At 34.6% G+C, this 25,209-nt stretch overlaps 1 pseudogene; it reads left to right on the forward strand.

Moving 5' to 3' along the window:
• The first annotated feature begins 20,133 nt into the window (after positions 1–20,133).
• Positions 20,134–20,646, forward strand: LOC149161642 (RING-H2 finger protein ATL2 pseudogene; annotated as a pseudogene).
• Positions 20,647–25,209: the final 4,563 nt, after the last annotated feature.

A 25,209-nucleotide genomic window follows, 5' to 3' on the forward strand; every position in this document is an offset into this window, starting at 1 on the left:
ATAGCATGTTGAAATGTGGCACCTACATTTATGAGTCTGAAAGGAATCTTCTGATAAGTGTATGTTCCCCTCCTGGTCCTAAATGTTGTCTTTAATCTGTCATCTGGATGTACAAGAATTTGATTGTATCTTGAAAATCCATCTAGGAAAGACATTAATTTGAAACCTATAACTCATTGCAATATATGCTCCATAGTAGGTACAGGAAACTTGTCCTTTTGACAAGCTCTATTTAGATTTGTAAAATCAATACAAATCCTAATATCACCATTCTTTTTCCTCACAGGGACCATATTCGATACCCATTTTGAGTGTCTAACAGGAAATATTATTTTGGCTTTGAGGAGCTTGTTCAATTCAAATTTTATTTGACTTTCAAGGTTTGGTTTAATTTTCATAAGCTTCTGTTGTACTAGATTTTCATTTGAAGTCATTGGTATGGTATGTTGAATTATAGAGGTATCAGAGGTCTTAAGATTTGCATAATCCCAGGAAAAGACACCTTTATACGTTTTTAACAACTTAATGAATGATATCCTTTCTACATATGATAAACCAAGACCTAGGTTGACATTTTGAGGTTTTTTAGTTTACCCTAGGTTTACCATTTCAAATATCAAAGTGGAACTATGAGTTTTGGAGTTGGTAGTTTTCTTGAATCTATCTTTTAAATCATAGAGATCTTCCATCTTAACTACAGACTTCAGAATTGGGTTTTGACCTTGTTTATGGTTGATTTATAGATCATTCTCATGTTCATCTATGATCTGTTCCTCATAAGACCCTTCTGATGTAAGGAAATTTATTATATCCTCATCATTATTAAACACTCCCCAATTTGTCACATTATCGGGAATGCATGGCCTAAAAAATAACTCTATTGAAAATTTGTCCAAACTGAATTCCTCAGAAGGTATAAGCTTGGATGCCATGTTAGCAAGTAAATCAGCACTTGCATTTTGCAATCTGGGAACTGAAGAAATGTTAAAAGTAGTGAAATGAGAAGTAAGATTATGGGCAAGACATTGATAATGTTTAAGGTGCCCAGACACACATTGAATTGTATTTCTTACCCGTCTAAAAACTATTTCAGAACCCCCATATACTTTCAAATATTTTACATTAAGGCCAATGGCTTGATACAACCCTTGAATCAATGCCTCATATTTTTCAATATTGTTGGTGCGTTGAAATTCAAGTCTGCAGGCTAACATGGTTTTCTCTCCGTGCGGGTCGATTAGAATACATCCTGCACCTACACCATCTTCATATTTGGAACCATCAAAATAAAGAGTCCAAAATAATGAATTATCTACAATTTTATCTACTATATTAACACACATTCAGGCATCTGTTTGTGAAAAAAATCTATGTGAGACACTACAACATCGTTTGGAAAAGGGGACCTTTGAGAATTAAAAGATCCTAAGAATGACTCAGCTGAGTAATTACCAATGATATTATTGGTGAAGGCAACAGGTTCATTGCTTCCCTCAAGATCAATGACTGTGTATTTCATGAACTTTTCTCGGTCTACTCTAATTTGATTTGGCTTACCATTGTATGACAGCGACATGTGAGACCAGTTAGTTGCAAAGTATCCATGCAACTTTTCAGACCAACCCCTCCTTATAATTAAACCATAAAATTTAGGGATGTCAGCCACTAGAATATCGATTATTTGTGAAATTTTTTTATTAGAGGAAATCCTAATTGAAACTGATGATATTTCTCCAAGTACCTCTACTTTTGTTCTGTCCAATTGAACTGTGTGCTGCATATTTTTTTTGGTGTAATATTTAGTTTCATGCACACAGTTCTTGGCATAATATTTGAAGAGGCATTTGAATCAAGAAGGAAATTATGGACATTTCTGTTGAAAATCTCATAAGTAAGAAGAAATGTAGGAGTATGAAAGATAGACCTATCACATATTAGGACTAAATCTATTAGATTTAGTTTGTTTGAATATGAGGGAGGTTTTCCCATATTGTATGTAGCTTGAGTAACTACAATAGATGACAGAGGGGACACAAGAACTGCCTTTAATTCTCTTTATAGATTTTTATTTTGTTGCTTGAGTTTAGTGAGTTCGTGTAAAGAAATGTTTTCTCTCATATTTTTCATATCTTCGACTAGGTTGTATTCCACTGTGTCTAAGATTACCAATGTTTTGGAGGCATTTGGAGGATCTATTGGAATAAGGTTAGTTTGACTGGTCTTAGACTTCTTACTTACTATTTTCTCCTTGACGGGAGTAGCATTATTTTTTTTATTTGTAATGGACATATCAGGAGAGTTTTTGCTTCTTGTAGTTATTGGCATAGCTTGTGCTTCTTCTTTAGTTGGGGTAATGAAATCCCACATTTCATTTAATTCAACCTCTTCTTTCATTTTGGCTTCTTGCTTGGTTGGTGAGTCTTCTTCTGTCTCTGAATCAGATTTATCATTTTAAATAATATTGGGTGGTTATGATCCAGAAGAAAGGTTTCTTTTCAATGAGCAAAAAGGTTTCTTGGGAGTAGAGGATTCTGCAACCTGTTTTTTGATCTCAACCATTTCATTGGACATGCTTTTTAAAACTTTCTGAAGTCCTTCAAGATTGAAAGGGTCCTTTGAATTTTTCTTTTTGTAATCATCCTTAAATGTTTCTTTCCTTGATTTCCTTTCATCTCTCTGTGATCTCTTTTCTAAAGCAATAATCCTTATTTCTACAAATAGGGCTTCTTTCATGTTTTCTACAAGGGTAGCCTTATTGGCTCTATCTACATAAAATGCAATATTAGAAGGAAGAGAGGATACATACCATTATATTTGTACATCTATCACAAGTTTTGAGGAAACTAGGATTTTGTTTAGTAACTTGTTAAACCTGGCGTTGAAGTCTTTGATCCTTTCATCTGAATTTTCTTTTAAGTTAGAAATATCATTGATTAAAGATGAGATGGTCCTGTCATCACCAAATTTTGAAAGAAATACTTCTTGAAAAGTATCCTAGTATCTTATTGAACCTGCTGGAAGGAAAAATTACCAAGATCCCACAGATCCTTAGAAAGTATAATGAAACAGTCTAATCACAACATCTTCATGTACTACTCCATTAAAATTCATGGCTAACATAAATTTATTTAGATGTTCTTCAGCTTGAATACCATCATCCGGATTGTACTTAGGTAACCATATTTCTGGGTTTTCTAGGAGAGCATTTGGATTAGCAACCAGAACAACACCAGGATTTTTCCAAGGTTGAGCGGGTTGATTGGCCATAGCTTGAGTTGGAGATTGAAAAGATGGGAAGGTTAGTCCAGAAGTAGTTATAGATGGTGAAGAACTTACTACTAGGCTAGTACTACTAATAGCAGTACTAGTTGGGGGAGTGGATAGTTGGGAAGCAGTGGATTGAGTAGAAATGGATGGAGAAGTGAATGGGTGGGAGGGTGATACAATCTCACTAGTATTGGATTCTGATCTTGATGTAACAACTATCCTCTATTGTGGGGGGATGGGAAGCTCAAAAGGAGTTACTCCAAGCTTTTCTCTTTGCAATATAGTTAATACACCAGTTTCCTATAATAAGGAAGTAACACTTTCTTCAGAAGCTTCGGGCCTCTCTGGTTTCTCGGCAGAAATGGATATCTGTTCCAATTTTTGTATCAAAGGATGGACTTTAGGAGACTCGGGTGTCTAATCCGGAGAAGGTGGTTGTTTTACTACTTCAGGAGGCAAGGGAGATGTTTCTACAACTTCATATTTTTGATCCCGAGATTTTGAACAAGATATAGAAGGTGTAGAAGTGGTGGAGGTGTTTGAATCTTATGAATATTCTTCAATTGATCTTTAGATTTATATGCCATTCATAGTCAGATGCCCTCCTTCTAGTGCTAAAATGTTGAAGCCTCAGATTTCTATTGCTCCAACATGGGGGATAACCACCCGATCTGTACCTTAAGACAAGTCATTTTCCATTTGAAGTGGTGGCTACGACTGGGGATAATGGTACTAGTTTCCAATTCTAGGTTTTAAAATGATAGTGGGTGGTTTTTGAGTGATTTTAATAGAATAATGATAACTTTAATGACCTATTCTATCATGTAAATCTCTAGCTAACCTGATCTAACATAACTTGGGTACTTCTGTATAATATGTGCTCTACAAAGATCTTTGCTTGACATGCAACAATAAAGATCAATCATGCATAAAACAGATATAATAATGTGTAAAGATAATTTATTTGACTAAATAGTTAGTCAAAGAAATGTATAAACCATATCGCATATGTGATGATATATATATATATATATATATATATATATATATATATATATATATATATATGAAAATAAATAATCTGAGTTAGGCATCATACAATATTGCAATTAATGCTTTAACAGAAAAAACATATCTCATATACAATTCACGAAAATAAAGTGTTGTCACTAATTAAACAAAAACATGAATAATCACATAAGATAGAAGTACCATATATGTGAGGTTCTGCTCATTTGACTAATGACATAGATCAACTCCTTCTTCAGATCAAATTATCTTCTAAGTATACAAAAGTGCATCAACAAAGGAAAGTTGTTTGATATTTAAAAGAAATGATCATGTTCCATAATCTCAACAAAAAATTCACAAACTTAAAATAGTGAATTCTTTGCAAATGTTTTTCGATAAAATTCTAGACCCTTCTCTAAATGCATGAGAAGGGTATACATACTATTCTAACTAATGTTTAAAAATAGATTATATAAAAATTTGAGGAGGTTTCAAACAACCTTCCTCCTAACTAGTTAACTAACTTCCAAAAATAAACAGTGGCTTGATGAGCAAAGACTACGATGATGATTTTCTGTCTCCCATATTGTCCTTCAAATCACATATATTGGCCATCATTTTGACTTGAGGAGGTGCCCCAAAATGTGTTCTAACCTGTCCTGTGAAAATCACATTTGTGAGAGGTGGCAACATATGTTGAGTCTAGTAGCGAGAGCAGTTAAGGGTCATGATCTGGTTATGTGGCTTAATGAGGTATTGCCAATATGATTCCCAATCGGTCTTTGCCAATTTTGTGATTGCTTCCCTTTGAGTTTCTGCCCTTTCCTTCCACCTGTTATGCAATTCATTCAAATCAGGCAGTTCTTTTGGGTTGCCTTCTTTTACCAAGTTGGTGGAAAATAAAGTATGGTTTACCACCTTTACTATATTCTTTAACACCGTGGCCACTCTTGCCACTACTAGTTCGACTTGTTTGATCCTTGTGTCCCAATCTATGAAAATAATATCCTTGTGTGTCTCCTCAATCTCATGCAAATTGGCTTTCCTCCCCTCTTCAATTTCTTGCCATTCGATGAACTCTGAGATTTTGGTGTTCATATTAGTAAAATCAGTTCTCTAGTCAGTCACTTTATCCGTTAGATTGTCACTAATGATCAAATAAGGAGCAATATGTGACATATTTTGGCAAAATTGTTCTTTCTGCTTCAATAAGAGAGAATTAAGCTCTTACGCCTCTTCGATAAATTCTTCGAGAGTAGGAACATCATTATATTTTTCCATTGCTTTCTGCAAGTCTTGGAGCTACATATTTTTGGCCGATATGTTTGCTTTGTGGCTTATTTTCAATACCTTCATCCTCTGTTGCAATTGGGCCAGCTACTCAGCGGCTTGCCTATTTACACTTTCCCTTTCTATTTTGAGGTACTGCTCGAGCTATGCAATATTTTCTTATTTTTCTTTCAACAAAAGAGATATTTCAATAGCCTTTTCCATGGTAGCAGTTGCGTATGCTCCTGTAAATTGTGACAATCTCATCAAGTTTTTAGTCGGGTTAGAAGTGATATCCTTCCAAACTATGTCCATTTGCTCATTCCTAGGTGGGAGTTGAGGTGTTTCAATCCTTCTCCTTTTCCTGTCTCCTTACTACATCCTTGTGTAGTGCACTGTAGAATATGTCAAGAGGAGGGATTTTAGTTACATTTAAGACAATTTTTGATGTGGGCAGAGCGGGGATGATTTTAGTCTGCCGAGATGTTGTCGCTTGCTCGTCCATTAGTTCAGAGTCTATATTCTTCTGAGGATGTAGAGGAGTTTGATACTTTGTAGTTTCTTGGGCATCTATCATGTTGGGAGTGTCTTGTAGTTTCTTATTGAATTGATCCCACCCTTGTTCCAGAGTACTGCCTTTGATCTCCGAAACAATATATCTGGGTGGGGTACTGATACCCTGCTTTTCAGCTAATTTTTTGTTGGATTCTGCATTAGTCTCGATGTCTTGGGCCTTCTCTTTGTTCAGTGATTTCCCTGTATCTGCCTGAGACTCTAAGAAAGAATCAAGTGCCTCGACATTGACAGTCACACTAAGAGTAGGCTTGTCCTCGATTTTCAACAAATGTAGTGGGATAACCTCGAGCCTTTCATTCCTGAACTCCTGAAATCTCTCAAAATCTCCAGGACATAGATTTTTCCTTGCCCATTTGAATTATTTTTTGAAGGATTGAGCCGACTATAAAAGGTCTTCAAAATTATTAGCCTCATTGTTGTAAGGCTTGATCTTTACCGAAGTGGTGATGTTGTATGCTATCTTGTCTAGATCAAACTGCCCTTTGGGAAAAGTATGGAGCTTGAGACCTTCCAAACTTAATGATTCCTTTATAGCATGGTTAAAATTTTCAAAGGAGAAAGAACCGCACCTGACAGGAAAAGATGGCCATAGAAATTTCTTGGTTTCTTTAAGAACTTTGGCTAGGCCTTTTCCCACGGTCTGGTGGGATATTTCTCTTGCTAACAATTTATAAAAAACATACAGAGGGAGGACATGTGGGTCTGTTGTGCTACCAAAAACTCTAATGTAGGTGAACCATTCTTCAACAAAATATTTTCCGATAGCTAGAAGGTCTGTAGCAACTTCTTGGGAAAACTTGGGGGCTTTCTTATTGAAAATTAATTGATACAGTGGAAAAATAATGGCATGACGTATTTTATAGAAATTGGGCACATAATGGGATTCCCAAATTTGCTTATGGCTAAGATGGATATGGTAGAGGTCTTGCAAGGTCCATTTCCAACCCATGATTGGAAATTTAGTGCAGAAATAGATGTCGTCCATAATGTAGGCACTAAAATAGAATGGAGGAAGGTTCTCTAAAGAGGAGGGTCTCTTCTGTCGATATTTGGTGATGATCGTGGCTAGGTTATCAGATAGGATGGTGGCCCAATTAATGATGTGGGAATTAACACAAGCATCAATCAGAGGAATCCATCTATGGAAAACTTAGCATTATTAGGTAACCCATATAGTCTACATAACATAGCGGCCACATAGTTGTAGGGGTTCACCAAAGAGGCTATAGGATACAAACCCAATTTATCCAATTTGAACTTGTTCTCCAATACTCTCCAACCCTGAATTATCTTGAGGGGTTCTTCGTTCTTCTTCATGAAGTTGGCCACATATGTCTTATCATATATATCCTGAGGGTCAGGAATATGGTGCATTTTCTTCAGGTCCTCTGCTTTGAATGACCCCATGATTTCCATTCTCGAATTCCTGAATTGCATGGTGAGGTTTTCCACCACCCACCTGATCATATTAGTGTATGGGAGGATTTTAGATCTTGCTCCTATCCTATGAAGGAAAGAAGAGGAATCATCCTTGAATTGGAGTCCCGAAGGTCTTATTGAGTCAGTTGTTTCTCTTGTGATAGTAATATTGGTAAGCTTATCCTCAAGCCTATTGTATATCACCTCCCAAGTTTTTGCACCTCTGTTAGCACTGCAGACTGTATTAAAGAATACAGTAGACATTTTTGTAAGCTCGAACCCTGCAATGCTTAGCTTTTTCTGTTTCTGCATCACCTTCCGCAATGACATATATTTTGTAGCTTGCCTAAAATGGATGAGATATATCAACGCAGACAATGTTGGGTGTTGAAGGTTGAAAGCTTTTTGAAAAGACTTTGAATCGTGGGAGGATTTTCAAATGAGATATTCAGTATTAACTAGCTATAACTTGCAAAATCATCACCTCTCCTAGGGTCACTAAATATTAATTACCCAATCAAACCATTCATTATTATATTTAAAACACATGTACTTCCCACGCGTGCTCCTAATTCATGCATTGCAATCTTTAAAACAATGTTATATAGTGTTACCTATTCATGATGTGAAATGCGATTTTGGATATCGCAATATCACATTTCACAAATTGTTGGTGGATGACATTGTGGCAGGTCTTATTTACTTGCGACTTTCGTGAAATGCGATTGCGATTTCTTAAGGGGTTGTTTGGTATGTCGCAGCAAGAGGCTTGATCGTGTATCGCAATTTCCTTAAGGTCTTTGTGATCACATGGAAAAATGTGATTTGCGATTTGCGATGGGGATCTTAAACCTGGGTGGTTCTAAGATATTTTTCAAGGCGATTTCTTAGACTTAGGATTTATTTTCTAAAGGATAATTTTTTTTAAAAAAGGGTCCCCATTTATATGTGTAACACTAGCTATTACTATACATAAATGGGGGAGTTGTTTCACAGTACAACACAGCCCTTTTGGCAACAACCCGCAGATCACAGGGTGTAGTCTCACCCAAGGCAGTATTGGTGGATGTTAGAACTAGGTTTCCACATCCATAGGGATATGTGATCTGTTTTCTAAAGATCTACGACATTATCTTGACCTACACAAACCCTAACCCTTAGAACCCAAAACTCACAGTAAATAAAAGTTAACATATTTTTTTCGTTCACTGGTTGTGTTTAACATGCATAAGATCATACAAATAAGTAGATCCACGTCTTTGCGAATATATTAAGTACTTTTCCTGATTAAATGCATTCAACAATTCATAAATACAACAATTTCATAAATAAATAGTACCACATAGATACACATATATCACTTCAAAATATGCCTTTATTATACTTTAGATTCTCAGATACAAACTCTTTCCAACCTTGTGCACACAGCTGCAGAGGCCCGTGTACTCAGTTGCGGACTTACCAAGGTCTTCGCGCACACATTTGCAAGAGCCTTCCCCTCCACCCAAGTATAGAATAGACAATTCAGACTCGATTAATGTAATGCTTGCCTAGCTGACCTATGACTCTTCTATGACTTTTTTTTATACACTTCCTTCATTACAATACCATTGTCTGCAAACCATGGTATGCTCTCAAAACAACTTGATTTTAACAAATTAAGGGGCTTTGACCTTCCTAAAGCCTCTTTGACTCCTATTGACCTGCGCTACTCATGCTCCACTCCCCAAGATATGGATACTTTACAATATCTTTAAAAACTTAACAAAACTTTAACAAATATAACCCAGGGGACCCTGACCCAACAATACCCACTCTATATAATTTTGTATGGGTTCTTATTTGATGAAGAATTAATTTCAATTCAACATATAACTACACTCAAAATTTGAGTAAACCTATAAGGTGATAAAATAAAAATATTATTAAACAAAGGTATCTTTCTTGCTTTCCCTTTCAAATGCCATCACTCCTATTTCTTTATTTTCCTTATGATGCCTATTTTAAACCTCAAATTCCCATTTTTCCCACCCTTGAAAAACTCTTCAATGGGAGTTTTAACCTAGTTCTTCTGCCCATTTTGGGTTTTCCAAAAAAAATGTTCTTATCTCATGTTCAATGTTTATCCCTATTATGGTACATTTAAAGCAATAGAACAATGGTATCGAATCACACCCTTGGTCCCTCCCTACTAATAAAGCAGAAATGGATTCCAACAAAATGATCCATTATTGATTTGGATTGGATCATTATTTAATTTTTCATATATCTTGATGATTTCAATGTGGAGAAAGTGGATAAATCGATTCACATGACCATTTTAACAATGGTTCACAGTTTGGTGAATTAGCGTCTAAAAACTTCCAAAATTAGTTTGAGGAATCAAACGACATTTTGGTTGGGGGGAGGGATATTTTTTTCTTAAGTGAAACACCCCATAATTATATTATGCACATATATACCTTTCCAATGATACAAAAGTCACTTCAATTCGAGTTTGTATGCAAACTTTGTGCCACCTCGAAGTTGACCTTCCTATTTTGACCACCATGTTTTGAGAACATGCCACATAAGCATCATTTTTTCATGGAAAATTGGTTATCCATTTGATCATGATGAATATGACTATAGAAGAGTCAACATTGTAACTCTAGCTAAGACTTTAGGAGTAAAAATTAACTGCTAGTAGGTTATTAGGCTCATTTATAACTCGGCAACTAGGAGGAAAAGAGGTTGCATTCTATTAGAGTGCATTTTATTCCACAAATGAGAAGAGTAGCTGAGAGTGGATAGAGAAAGGGAAAACATATAAATTTTATATACTATAGCATCCCATAGGCCACATGTCTCACTACTTTGTTCTTGCATCCATTTCCATTCATAGAAATAAAGACTAGAGTAGCCTCACTTTCTAGTTGGGTATTCTCCCAAAATCCTGGATCATATCTTGTGTTCATTTTAGTTTATGAATTTTATTTCGTTGTTATTTATTCTATCCACATTTTATCTATTGCATAACATGATAATTAAAAAATCCAAAAATCTAAATAGAAATTAACCCTCATTGTGTATATTTCGTATTTTAAATATAATTTCATCAGATGTGTTGTGATGAAGTAGTGAGTGGAATATCCACAAAAATTTATGGACCAATTACACCAATATTTTAATGACCTAAGTTATGTTGCACACTTCTCCATAGACCACTTGAATTTCACAAATATTTTGGAAGTGATGTTAGATACAAGATGGCTCTCTAATGGAGACTAACGTGAATGAGTATTGTTGCGATACATATTGTTAACACTTCAATAGAAATAGAAAATAATGTTATAAACTCACTCACTTGCAATTGTTGTGAAAAAACAATGTATTGTTGTAATTTCTCACCAGCCTAATGATTTTTATTTTTTTCAGTTTAACTTAGCCTTATCATTTCACAATAGAAAATAGTAATTCCACCCATTGTGATTGGATTTTTATATCATAATGTTATTCCCACGAAACCATTTTGTTATTTGTCATGTGCTTTAGCACTCTAAAATAGAAGAGACATTGATGTAAATGGCATTTAGGTTTCATTAGTAAACCGATATCAGATCGCTTGGGTTTATATTCTTTTTCAATGTTACTTGGGAGCGGGAGCGAGAGCGGGGAGCGGGAGTGACCATTTTCAGAAGCTCCCGGTTTGGGAGCGAATCCGGGAGCGATTTTTTAAATATATATATATATATATTATATTTTTTAATTTTTGATACATATATGTCAACAAAAACATGTAGAATGATGAATTAGACATAAAAAACATAAAAATAAAAAACATAGATTGATCATTGAACCATATCACATCAATCATCTAGAAATTATAATTGTCATCAACCATGTCCACAAGTTAGTAAAATACATATTACAACTGCAACATATTGAGTCTTATAAATCATGATTCATCAAATTCAATCTTAAAGTTTCAACTTCAAGCTTTCAGAATTGAAAATTCAATAACATTTATCATCATTGATCACCAAAGTTGTACTTGTAAGCTAAGTTTAACCATTACAAGAAGTAATATCGAAGATATTTCTAAGTCCTAACTTCTAACTGTTAACATGATATGAAATGTTAAAAAAATTATAAAATGAAACATGAATAATGAGATGAAATGAAACAACTTTAGTCTTTCACAAAGCATCATATTCATAATTCACAATCATTACCAATGAGTTATAATTGCCAAGGCCCAACTTCAAACTTCAAATTTTCATTGTCACAGTGATATAATGTTTACAAAAAATATCATTATGATATGAAAGAGTCAAGAGTCAAGAGTCAAGGACTCAAAACTCAACAGTTATGAAAACTAAAGTCTAATAGAAACTAAAAAAGACAAGTAAACTGTAAATCTACATGTGGCCCTTGCCACGAGAGTCTCCAGGAGTATAAGCAGGTCGTGGTGGTCTTCTAGGAGTCTCCCGCACAGACCTACGACCAGAACTAGAACCTCCACGCGAGGGTGTAGATGGAGGTGGTGACAAAGGAACAAGACCCGGACCTCGAGCATTGCTACTGGATGGTGGAGGTGGAGGTGGCATGGTTGTTGCAGCTGCTTCATTTTCATCCCTTACAAGTTCCTCTTCTAGTTCTTCAATATGTACAATACCATCCTCCAAATTGTCATCCTCTAGGTGATTGTCCCAAATTTTATATGTGGGATCCTCATTAGCCCGATCACAGTAATGACTCAACAACCTCAAGCTGTAGTGCACATAAACCAAGCTTTTTGCTCGGTTTTCATTGAGTCTGTTTCTTTTCACATTATGTATATAGCTGTAGGTGCTCCAACACCTCTCTGCAGAAGAAGAATTTACAACCTGTGAAAGAACCTTTTTTGCCAATTTTGGCAAAAGTCCGTGGCCGCCATATGTTTCCCACCATGTGAGAGATTCAAATTTATCTTTGTCGTCCATTGCGTGGAAGTTACCATACAAACCAGTGCCACTGAAGTATCTTCCTATTTCAAGGTGCACAGCTGTACATTCCTCCCTGTCAGGTACCAACTTTTCTAATGCTTCCAAATATCCTTTAGTTACCTCTCGATCTAAATGGGGTTTGGTCCTAACCCCACCCCCTGCTATAGGTTGGCCCAACCAAGATGTAGAGTAGTATTTTGGCGTAAGGATATACGCCAAGCAATGTAGTGGAAGGTTAAGCCTATTCCACCGTTCACACACACAATCATGAATCAGTTTGTACAAGTTGGGATCTCTATTATGAACAATGTCTTTTATTTCCCCCAACATGGTGTCCATTTGCTCTTACACCTCGCCAATCATTGGTTTGTCTGTATCTGCAAACCAAATCATGTGATAAATTGGCTTGGTGAAATCCAATACCTACCTCACACTTGTCTAAAACTGCCCATCAAGAGCGGCCTCCTCCACCATTTCAAAACCTGCCATGTCAGCTACATTTGTATCCCTTTCCTTTAACACCTGCCAATGTGGACTTGATACCATGCTAGCTAATGCCTCTCTTACCTTCAACAGGTGCCTGAAGGTGAGGTAATAGCTACCAAATCTAGTCTTCGCAATCTTCAGCAACTCCAATCTCGAGTGACTGCGGAAAAGGCCATGGGTATTGCTATGATTTATAATAAATTTTATCATTTGTTTGCCTTTCTTGTACAAATTACCAATCCATTGGTATTGTTCATTTTTTTTTTGACAATATCATGCAACAGAAGGTTCAATGTGTGAACCAAACATCCAGACCAAAATATGTTGGGGTATTTATCCTCAATAATTGCTCCTGCTGCCTTACAATTAGGAGCATTATCAGTGATGACTTGGGTGACATTGTATGGGCCAATACGCTCAATTGTTTCAAGTAATGCTTCTGCAGTGTTGATGGCGGTCTTGAACTTGTCTGAGTTATCATGTGTAGTTAGAAAGATGGGACCACTAACAGACACAGCAAGAACACTTATCAATGGCTTGCCTTTTACATTTGTCTATCCATCAGATACAATGGACACCCCATGGTCAGTCTAAGAACTTGTCATTTTATTCAAAGAATGTGATATTTTTGCTTTTTCATGATCAAGGCCAACGGTTCTTGCCTTGTCATACCCAGGGCTCTTGTATCCTTTAGGGGCATCATTTATGGCAGAAACCATTTTGTGCCAATAAGGTGAGTGAAGAAAATTGAATGGTATCCCACATGCATAGAGAAACCTGTAAACTTTTGAATCCACATCATTCCTACACCCCTCATCAAGGAAATCTGATATGGTTCTACCCCTTAAAGATGATGAGCCTGTGTGTCCATGTCCATATCCACTGCCTTGGGAGGATGCTGAAGGAGTTCTTTGTGATTGTGAGCTTGGTTCAAAGAAACCCCTTGATTTTTTTGTTCTGTATTGGGCTTCCTCCTCTTCCCTTATGTATTTGGCTCTCTCCGCTGTTGACACCATTGTACAAGTTTTGATTCCTATTTGTTTCTCTCCATCCCATGGCCTTTTCCCATAGAGGTGTCTTCTAGCACGGGTGTATGAACCTGTGTAATCAGTGTTGCAATGGGGGCAATGAAATTTAGTGGTTCCACCCCCTCTCCCTGTTTCAGCCCTGTTAACATATTTCCACAATGGAGTTTGGTCTTGTTTAGTTTTTTGAGGATCATGTTCACCCTCCTCCAGCTCCTCCTCACCGAGGTTTTCACCCATTTGACTTTCTCCGGCTTCTTCATCTCCCTCTTCAGTTTGAGGTTAGCCCCTCCGTTTCCTACTCTCCAGCACCATAATAACCATAAAAGGGACCAGGAAGAGGAAAATGCCAAGAAATATAGCCAGGTCCATGGTGTTTGATGTTTGTAGGGTTTTGATTCTTGAATCTGCAAGTTAATTTAATTTATTGGGATTAATTAATTTAATTTATTAATTTGATTTAAATACATGATTTTTAAACTCAAAAAGCTAAATTAAATTAACTAAATTACTACCTAACCAGCTAAACTAACTAAATTACTAAGTTACTTACCTCTGCAGGCTTTCTCCTCGCTCCTTGGCACTTGCTCCTCGCTCCTCAGCACTTGCTCCTCGCTCCTTTGCTCCAGCTCCAGCTCCAAACTCAAGCTCAATGGAGTAACAATGAATTTGTTTTGGCCCATTGGCCTTTTAAAACCAATTTTTTTATTTTTAAATTTAATTTTTTTTGGGTCCGCGGAATTTTTTTCCGCTGACCCGCTCCCGGCCCCGCGCGAATTGCTCCCGGAGTGATCGCTCTGGAACAGACCAGGGAGTGCAAATTTTTTTAAGGGAGCGCGCTCCCGAGCCACTCCTGCCCAGAGCGCGATTCGGGAGCAGGTTCGGGGGGGGCGCTCCCACGCAACATAGTTCTTTTTTCTTTAAATGATTTAGAGGTAATTTAATATAATGGTACTAAGCGGTTTTTTTTTTTAATTAAACTAGGGTATACATTTTGAGGGGTGTGGCTCATCCACCAAAAATTTTATTGGATGGGTGTAGATAGGTCATGATGTCAAGTCACCAAAATATTAGGGTGTGGAGCCAAGTGAACTTGGTCAATCCTTAACACTATAGTAGAGGAAATTCATCTAACCCTAACGCTAAAATATTCAAATGTTTCCCTTATAGGGACATTTATCACTTTGGCATTTTCATTAAAAGAGTTTTTAGTTGACATATCTTGAATTTAACAATGGCATATGCATTTCATTGTAGTTTCCACTATTTCTATAATGATGAGATTTGCATAGAGTTTGATATTCTATTTGTGTTAATAAATTCTATACTTGAGATTCATTACTCACTTTGCATTAAAAAAATCTTATCTTATCCTCATAAGGATACATAAGTCTTCACTAAGTCATAATTATTTTTTCCAATTCTATTGAGTGAAAAGTTTGGAGAAAGAGGTGTTTCTAAAAGTATGGCTAGTTTGAAAATGATAATATGGACTATTGGCTCCTTTATTCATTAGGATCATCTCATGATTGGAAGTAAGAACTAATGAGCTATGAATTAACAATGTAATGAGATGCATATTTGCGAACCTTTGTTTTTGAATTGAAGCATGTAACGAAGGATAAAGTTAATACATTTCCAATACTTTAGCGGGGAATTTCAAGGATGGAAATTTATCATATAGTTTAGAAATTTTGGTGAATTTTATTGTTCCTCGGGATGTAAACTATAAAATGTTAGGTAATGATTTTGTAAAAATATTCAAATTTCTGATGGTTTTATATAATATTTGTAAAATATTAATGATTTTTAAGGTAAATAATTTTATACTATAAAATTTGGGATAATTATTTTGATAAAAAAATTTGAAATTGTCGAATTTGTTTTTCTCAGAAAATATCATGGAAGATTAGCCAACCTAATAATATTAGCCCCTAAAAGTTTCCCTATACAATTTCTTAATCAATCTTACAGGATTTTAAAAACAAGTAAAAGTAACCACAAATTTCATAAAAAGATGTAAAAATAAAATTACCTTTTGAATTTTAAGGAATGTGTTAAATAATATTAACTCAAATATCATGGGGAATATGATAGGTAATATTACTTAAAGTTTATATATATATATGTGTGGCACCAACATAGAAGGAGTAAAAATAATACGACATATAAAATTGCAAAAAAAAGTACTTTAAATATATAGTGGAAAATAAGGTTATTTTATTTGAAAATAGTTACTGAGAGAAAATATAACGATAATTTTTTAAAAAATATTATTGAAATTAAATTTTATTTTTTTTATGTCCGAAATACAAATGCCGTATTATAAAATTTAGTTAAAAAAAAATTTGTATCAGTCATTCCAAACACAAGAATTTTTCGATACTTATCCGAACAATTAATAAATTTTGAATCCATCCCATATATATTAAAATCCATTTCAATCTTACTTTAAAAAACTAAAGGCCACTATTATTCCATCCACCTTTTCTACCATTCAAATTGTGATTCAAGTACAAAAACTTTAAAAATAAATAAATTCAAATTAATCACACCTCCTTTTACATCATCACAATGTGACTTTTCCAAAAACATTAAAAATAAACGTGGATGAAATCTTTGTTACCAATGGCATTACTAATGGATGATAAACTTCTTTTCAAACTCACAAAAACCTTAAATCATTGTATTAATTTCTTTTATTAAATTGAAAATCTTTGAAATCACGATATATATAACAACAAAACATAAAATATAATGCTACTTTTTACGATATAATTTCGTAATGTTATGCACTACCACTTAATATACCGTTACTCTCTATACAAAAGCAAATTAACTTAATATTACTAACATATATAGATATATAAAACATCGATGACTTTATCACAATCTAAATTATATATATAATATAACCAGCTTTACGAAACTTACGTGTATAAAAAAATATCTCACTCTTTCTTATCTTATCATTATAACTATTTAATTATGTTTCAGTCTGAAATTCCTTTTCATAACCAAACCAATAAAATGAATACATTAAAAGTCCAATAATATACTATTGTGACTTAATGCATTAAAAGTCTAATTATCTACTATGGTGACTTAAGCTATCATGAGTCCCACCGCTTTGATAATGTACCCCTACTTCAATCACAATTTTACAACTACAATAACATAAAAACTCCTTTCATAATTTTAAATAGCCATGAATTCAATGATAATATTGGACTATTGGCTCCTTTACTCATTAGGATCATCTCATGATGGGAAGCTATGATCTCATGATGGGAAGCTATGATTTAACAATGTGATGAGATGCATATTTGTGAGTTTTTGTTTTTGAATTGAAGCATTTAATGAAGGATGAAGTTAATACATTTGCAATCTTTTGGTGGGAAAATTTAAGGATGGAAATTTATCTTATAGTTTAGAAATTTTGGTGAATTATATTGGTTCCCGGAATGTAAACTATAAAATGTTTGGTAATGATTTTCTAAAAATATTTAAATTTATGATGATTTTATATAGTATTTGTAAAATATTAGTGTTTTTTAACGTAAATAATTTTATACTATAAAATTTGGGATAATTATTTTGATAAAAATTTGAAATCGTCAAATCTGTTTTTTTCTGAAAAAATCATGGAAGATTAGCCAACCTGATAATATTAGCCCCTAAAAGTTTCCCTATCCTTAGCCTTATACAATGTCTTAAACAACCTAACAAGATTTTAAAAACAAGTACAAGTGACAAAAAATTCCGTAAAGGGATGTAAAAATAAAATTATCTTTTGAATTTTAAGGAATGTGTTAAATATATTGACTCAAATATCATGGGGAATATGATAAGTAATATTACTTAAAATTGTTGACGAATATATATATATATATATATATATATATATATATATATATATATATATATATCATGGGGAATATGATAAGTAATATTACTTAAAATTGTTGAAGAATATAGATATATACATGGGGAATATGATAAGTAATATTACTTAAAATTGTTGAAGAATATATATATATATAGATGAAAAATTGGCACCAACATACGAGTAAAAATAATAGGGCATATAAAAGTGCATGAAAAATGAGGTTATTTTATTTGGAAATATTTATTGAGAGAAAATATTAACAATAACTTTTTGAAAAACATTATTGAAATTAAGAGTAATTTTTAATATCTCATAAATACAAAAATTATATTATAAAATTTACTAAAAAGAACTATTTAGATCACTCATTCTACACACAAGAATTTGTCCATATTTATCTAAACAATTAATAAGTTTTGAATCCATCCAACATATATTAAAATCCATTTCAATCTTACTTGAAAAAACTAAACACCGCTACTAATATAACCACCTTTTCTACCATTCAAATTTTGATTCAAGCAACAAGACTTTAAAAATAAATAAATTCAAATTAGTCACACCTCCCTTTGCATCATCACAATGTGACTCAAGTCCAAAAACACTAAAACTAAATGTGATGAAATCATTGTATCAATGGCATTAATGATGGATGATAAACTTCTTTTCAAACTCACAAAAACTATAAAGTCATTGTATTAATTTCTTTTATTAAATTGAAAATATGAAATCACGGTGTATATAACAACAAAACATAAAATATAATGTTCTTACAATATAGTTTCATAATGTTATTTACCCTGCACTACCATTTGATATAGCATTACTCATTATACAAAACCAAATTAACTTAATATTACTAACATATATATATAAAACATCGATGACTTTATCACAATCTAAAATAATATTTTAATATATATATATATATATATATATATATATATATATAAAACTAACATGACCAGCTTTACGAAACTTACGTGTATAATAGAAATATCTCACACTCTTTCTTTTCTTATCATTATAACTATTTAATTATGTTTCAGTCTGAAATTCTTTTTCATAACCAAACAAATAAGATGAATGCATTAAAAGTCCAATAATATACTCTTGTGACTTAATGCATTAAAAGTCTAATTATCTACTATGGTGACTTAAGCTATCATGAGTCCCACCGCTTTGATAATGTACCCCTACTTCAATCACAATTTTACAACTACAATAACACAACTCCTTTCATAATTGTAAATAGCCATGAATTCAATTGGACATTTCATGCCCAATCAGCCACTGAAAGAATATGCCAGCTTTATAGGAAATTTACATTTCCAAAACATAGTTAGATTACATGTCGGTGTCCAAAGATGGTTAGGTGTCCATGTGGCAAAAGTCATGAAATTGGTAAGTGACTTAGGAAACAGCCTACCAACCACGTGAATGTGACACCTAGATGCAAAATCAGTGGGAGAGGTCCTAAAGTCTATGGTATTGCATTGGATACACGTTGGACGGTCATATCTTGAGCCGACGTTTGAAGCCTTGAATCGCCAAACGCCCCAAAACAAAACAAAACGAACAACCAAAGTGGAACCCTAATGTGAAATGAGTAAAGAAAAACAATATCGGTTGGTTTATCCCTAGACGAGATGATTACAACTAACCTAATTACATGCGCATCTTAAGAAATAGATTCCAATCAGACTCGACGCTTGAGAACAAGGATCATACAGAAATTTAGGGACTGAACAAATGTGAAGAACGGTGACCGGATCTAATTAAAGTAAAACCTCTTAATGTCAAACCATACCTCATATTTTCCAAATTCTGTTTGTATTTTTCTGGTTTGTGACAAGATTCCAAATAAAATGAAACCTCTCAGTGTCAACCCATACCGCATATTTTCCAAGATTGGTTTCCTCACTTTTCTTTTGTCAGCCTTATGACACGATTTGCTTTCACACTCAGGCAGGAAAACAAATGTCGAAACCTGGGTCTATGATCGGATCGGTTTTTTCGATTCATATAGGCATCGGAGCTGTTGCCTATTTGGAAAAATTCCAGACTCGAGCTCCAACTAGTACGAGAGAAGGCACAATCTGTGGTTATTTGTAGTAGTAGTGTGGGCTAGGGCCGAGGCTTCTACCTTCTCCCAGACTAGCATCATTCGACAGAAAATTTCGGTGGCTTCAACTTTCATAAAGGAGAGTTTGAGGATTCCGCCATGGACTCCGAAGATCCTTTTCATCTACCCGATCAGGATTACCACAAGCCGCGATATGCCATCAGTTTCAGAATCATGATATGGGCTTTAATAGTTCTTGTTCTTGTTGTTTTTGTCCTAATTTTGCTGCACGTTTATGCCAGATGGATTTGGAGACGGCCCTCTAGATTTTCCAGACGGAGATCAGCTTCGAGGAGTCGTCGGCTTCATTTTGCGGGACAAGAACCGGCAACGCTGCTGAATGTGGGGTTGGATTCTGCGATAGTAGTGTCTTTGCCCATGTTTGTTTATAAATCTCAGAATTTCAGAGATGGTTTGGACTGCGCAGTGTGCCTATGCGAATTCGAGGAGAATGAAAAAGGCCGGCTTCTGCCGAATTGCGGGCACAGTTTTCATGTTGAGTGTATTGACATGTGGTTTCGTTCGCATTCTACTTGTCCAGTTTGCAGAAATGCGGCGCAGCCCGAACAACCAGTTTTTGACGTTGTTAGTGTAGAGCAGGTTTCGGCATGAATCCCACGCCAATTCCTTTAGGGTTCCATTATATTCTGAATTTGGAACAAGGGTAGTCTGGAGTTTGGAGAAGAATGTAACCTGCAGAACCCAAGAAATATATTCTCTTGGTATAGGAAGATGCAGATGAATGTAAAGGTGCAGGAGGGAACCTCTGTGGAGAAGCATTAATAATGTCTCGGGTTGTCGGGCATGGAAATATCCAGGAGGCCTGATGGAGTCTCGTCAACCTAGGAAGTCTATGAGTTTTGTTAGCCAAATTGTTGGCATTCAACTTCGAAATCTCGCGTTACTCGCCTTCGCTCCCTAACAAGGATGGCGAGCAGAAACAGGGAGAGGATTCAGGTCATCCCATCCGAATTTCCTGCTGAATGCCAACTGTATTGTACAGTGTAGAGATAAGAAACGTTCTATATTGTGATGCGTCGTCCTTACAACAGGGTTATCGCAGTCCTTTGTATAAAGAAGGTATTACACGCCAGATAGGAATCTACGGGAAGCATGAAGTGATAGCTGTGGATAGGTTGAAGCCATCAAATTCATAGTACTTGCAGCAGCCATATCATTTTGACATTTCATACGTGTCATATTGTAGTTGGCAAAGAATTTCATTGTCAAATATTGTGGCTGACTTCTCTGCCTATATTGCCATGGTTCATTTAGTTGTCGGCAAATATTTCAAATTTACTCTCTAGGTATGATTTTTTCATGCCATATAAATTTTCTAATTTCCTTTTCCAACTTACTCATGACTCTCTATTTCTAAGTTTTTCTCTAAGCTCCATTGATGACTTAATTTAATGATTTTATTTGACTTTCTTATTCTTAATGCTTTTGAATGAAACAAAAGTCAGCAATGTCACAATTATTCTTTTTGCATACCATTATTTCATGATCGTTTGAATGGCACCCACAGAGTTACTTTAATGGCATGCAGGAATTTACAATTATTTAAGCTATATTGTCAAAAGAAAATGAACTTTTTACATCCATGGTTGCATTATCTCACAATCCTTTGAATTTATGCGCACGGCTACTTTAATTGCAGGTAGAGATTATAGTCACATTGTACAATGTACTAGATTTCGATATTTTGATAAAATTTTGACGAGATGGATGATTTTACCCTATTATTAAATTTGTATATTTAATAAATATAAGTTAACTGTTGACTTTTTTCCCATCGGTATATAAACTCAAGGGAGTGAGACCACTCACATAACAATTTAATAAAATAGTCCAACCTCTGTAAAATATTAAAATATAAACAGGGAAAAAAGGGGCAGAGGCATGTAGTAAAGTGTAAGAGAAGGTTGCCAAATGTATAAACGAGAAAATCGTTTTTATTAATTACCTTATACAATTATTTCGTGCCATCCTGGATGATCATTAAAGATGGAACCACCGGAAGCAGTTTTTTGGCAAAAATATGCAAAATCTTGGAGGAAGCTGGAAGAACAACATAGTCTTTGAGGAAAATGGAAGAGCAGCAAGCAGAAAATATCAACAGTTTCCCAGAATGGAACAAAAGATTAGAAGAATTTAACAAAATGCCACATCTAATAAAAATAATATGGGACAAATTCTGGAATAACAACAAGAAAAACGAACCAAATGATACTAATGATAAGTACTACAGAAGAAAGTATAAGAAAAAATGAGGCGAAAGAAAAAGTGTGGACATAGTTATCTCCCCTTAAAAATATGGACGATCCGAGGACAATGGGCCTGTGACTGAAGCATCTGAATCAGATAATCGGTCAATAGGTGATAAGTGAATGGTGTTATTTCATATTATTGCATGGTATATTAGTTGCTGGTTGAAGACTGGTTGGCATATCAGCTCATAAATTAGAAATGCAATATTATTTAGTTCTGGGTTATTTGCATTGGTGAAAGGTGCTTCTTGTCATTGTATGGTATATATCAGAACTGTATCTTTGGCTGAAATCTAATATTAAGGTTGTTTTCAGAGATTAGGCTTTCACCTTAGGCTTTCAGAGATTAGGCCTTCACCTGTGTAAGGGGCATTTAGGGACATGAAAAGAACTAAAAGAATTTATCTCTGCTGTTTTAATTTTCAGTTGCAGATATGCCATCTCTTCATGGATTTTGTGATTGATGGTATCAGGTTATAGATAGTTTGTGTGCTATGGTGGGTATATGTTTTCACAGTGGCATTCTCCTCTGTAGATTGTTGGATGAATTTGCTATTGCATATGTTACGGATTGAATCTTCTTGTTTGGGCTTTTGGACGAGTTTTTAATATTTATTTGATGTGTAATGAGTTTTGAACCCTAACACCCAACTTAATATAATACAGTAACCTATTTTAGCATGGCCCCCAACTCAGCATTAACACAATACAGTAATTCATTTTAACATGGATCTCCAACTCTGTATTAATAGGGGTAACGTCGGGGTTCCAAGTTTGCATCAACATATACTGACTATTGCAGCCTATAGATGCACCATAAAACAAGTTACAACAAATATAAAGCAGAAGAGTGTTTTGCCTTCACACAGCTGCTGTGTAAACATCCAGCCAAAAAACCATGCCAAGCCCCAGACATCCATACAAGTTGAAAAGAAATAGGGCTTTTTGATAACGCAGTAAAGCTCAAGAAAAAAAATACTACCATATATTTCTAGATTTTCAGTCAATACATGGTAATATAAAATTCAGGCTTCAACAAATAATTTGGGCCTTGGATCTTCAGACAATACACTCTAAGCTTATTTATCCAACTTCGTTTTTTTCTTGAATCAGGTGGCAGTAACACTAAGCTACATTGAGTTAACAACAACAGAATTTTAAATTGAGTAACACACATTCCAAGTTAGCCCAAGGCCTTGTGCAGCAATTATCCCCAAATTACCCCTTTCTAACAAGAGGCAAACAAATAATCATGTTTATCAGGGATAGCAAATGCAGGAAATACATCAACTAAAACATGCAAGATGAATATACTGAATGTTAGATTTTTTGTTAATCTTCACATATCCTCTGGACCTGCATCTCCTAGAAAGCAAGGTTTTGTCTTATTGTCTATGTAAGGAGAGCTGAATAGTACTTTAGGAAGGTTAACTGACCCTTGCTTTATGAATAGCCCTTTAGGAAGAAAAAATCATTTTAGCCTTTATCTATAGAGAAGTATTGAATACATTTAATTAAATAATAAAAAAATATATAATGAGGCAAAAAAAAATTGTCACAAAAAAAGAAAGACAGAGGAGAATTCAACAGAGAAGACAACATGATAATCAAGGAACAACTTGAATAGATAAATAGTAGTCACACTCTGTAAGTGTGGGAGAATTCAAGATAATGTAAGGTTGACTCATGCATTTTATTTCCAAAGCACTGCAATTCTCTCTAATATTTGTCCACTATGAATACATCATTTTTTCTGGTAAAATTAAAATATTTCAGTGGATGGTATGTCTTTTATTTGCTATACATTCATGCCTTAATCAATAAATTTGATTCCAATTGCTGAGCACTCTAGTGTTGCGAACACAAGCTCAATATCTCTCTTTGATCACTGGAATTTTTTCCAATATTTGATACCAAAGCTAATGGTCTGTTCATAAGGAAGGTCAGACTTTAATTTTCAGGTTGGTTACCTATTTGAAAAAGAACAAGCAATACAACAAACACCCATGCAAATTAGAAGTCTCAAAGTACACCAGAACCATGGCTATAGCTAGCTTGACTTTCTTCTTTGTCTAAAACAGATATGGTTGTAAAATTTAACAGCATGGGATTTCATCTGGAAGCTGCAAATGGGAATTCCATTATTGAACAAGATCATTTAGCATTCTGGAAGAAGATGAAGTCAAACATACCATATGAACTGCTAGAATCAACAAATGGGAAACTAATAATCACAGGACTCTTACTTGTAGCATTTTGAGAATTAATGATCAAATGAATCACATCAGCAGTGCCAAAACACCAAAACTGTGAGATTTGTTTGAGGGAACTTCACCAAATAAAGAGGAGGCTCCTAATATGTAGCCAAACACAACAATCAATTGAAATTCAAGATGTTTAACATTTATGAATATCAAGTTGTCATCCTAAGATATAGCTGAGGAAGTTTTCACAAATAAAGATGACAACATAAGATGTGGCCAACAACACCAATCACTTCAAAAAATTGTTAGAGATGCTAGCACCTGTTGAGGCACCAGTTCAAAATGTACATGCAATCATCGCCTTGCTTGCATTACTAGCCTAATCTTATGACAGTCTGGTCACTTCATTTGACATAGAACCCAAATCGCCATAATAATGCAAGAGAAGACATGAAAGAAATATTCAAGGTTGATAACAAAAAACACAGTTTTCTTTCAGCAAGTAGGAACAAGAAGTTTGAGAAAAAGGTTGTTGATCTGACATGAAAATGAGATTCACTTGCAATTATATTTTTTGTTGCTAAAATAGCAAGGTATAATTCATTTATTGCAGAAAGCAATGGCACCACACCAAAGGAGCATTGGAAAATGTTTTCAGTTGAAAAGGAGGATAAAGCAAATGTGGCAACATACTTTAGGTA

The sequence above is a fragment of the Pinus tabuliformis genome, chromosome 5_2 (genome assembly GCF_031772625.1).
Source record: "Pinus tabuliformis cultivar Carrire ecotype Pingquan chromosome 5_2, CPIR1, whole genome shotgun sequence".
Taxonomy (NCBI): Eukaryota; Viridiplantae; Streptophyta; class Pinopsida; order Pinales; family Pinaceae; genus Pinus; species Pinus tabuliformis.